At 41.4% G+C, this 1,081-nt stretch overlaps 1 non-coding gene across 1 annotated transcript; it reads right to left on the bottom strand.

Annotated features, from left to right (window-relative positions):
• On the bottom strand, window positions 1-108 carry LOC112752768 (small nucleolar RNA R71). The gene has a single exon (XR_003177185.1). It is a non-coding gene; the product is annotated as a small nucleolar RNA R71 (small nucleolar RNA).
• Window positions 109-1,081: the final 973 nt, after the last annotated feature.

Raw genomic sequence — 1,081 nt, 5'->3', positions numbered from 1 at the left:
AAGCTTAGAGTGGATGTTCAAACCTTCAGACAGAAAGAAGGTGAATCCCTCTATGAAGCTTGGGAGAGATATAAGCAACTGACCAAAAAGTGTCCTTCTGACATGCTTTCAGAATGGACCATTCTGGATATATTCTATGATGGTCTGTCTAAGCTACCAAAGATGTCACTGGACCATTGATGCCAGGGCATTTAGGCCAGTTTCACTGACCTTTTCTTTACTATTTTTAGGGTAGTTTCATGCATTTTCCTAGAAAATAAGCTAGTTTTGGGTAGATATTCACTTACATCTTGATTCAAGCATACATTGTGCAATTTACATGATTTCATGAGGATTTTGCATGAATTATATGGTAAATTGGAAGATGCATGACTCATGACTTAGCCTAGAACTTTGATGCACTTTGTTGCTTGATTTCAGGACAAAGGAAGCAAAGAAGAACCATGTTAGCAGTCACGTTAGTCCCACTAACGTGACCTCTAACGTAGAATGGGTGCTAACTTGCAAAGTTAATGAGAAAGGCAATCGCCAATAACGCCCTCGAAGCCATCATAAGCCCACGTTAAGAGTCACGTTAACTAAGTTAACGTGAACTCTAACGTGGAAGAAGACAATAAGGCCAACATTAGTGACACTCCCCTTTGTCACTAACGTTGGACCAAGCTCATAATTGGCCACGTTAGTTGCCACGTTAACTTAGTTAACGTGGCTTCTAACGTTAAGAAGCAAAAGGGAAGCCAACGTTAGTGACATTCACCTTTGTCACTAACGTTGGCCAAGCTTCCATAAGCCACATTAACTTAGTTAACATGGAGAGAGCAATTTGTCGCCAACGTTAGTGACACTTACCTTTGTCAGTAACGTTGGGGTGAACCACCAAGAGCCACCATGAGCAACGTTAACTCCCACGTTAACTTAGTTAACGTGGATAAAGAGATAAGAAGCCAACGTTAGTGACACTCACCTTTGTCACTAACGTTGGAGATGGCTAGCATGACTACATTAGAAGCCACGTTAACCTAGTGAACATGGACTCTAACGTGTGAAATAGGGGCACATTGGAACGTTAGTGACAAAGGTA

Source organism: Arachis hypogaea, chromosome 15 (genome assembly GCF_003086295.3).
Source record: "Arachis hypogaea cultivar Tifrunner chromosome 15, arahy.Tifrunner.gnm2.J5K5, whole genome shotgun sequence".
NCBI lineage: Eukaryota > Viridiplantae > Streptophyta > Magnoliopsida > Fabales > Fabaceae > Arachis > Arachis hypogaea.
Note: the sequence above shows the minus strand (reverse complement) of the source record. Positions and strands in the feature narration are given on the sequence as shown.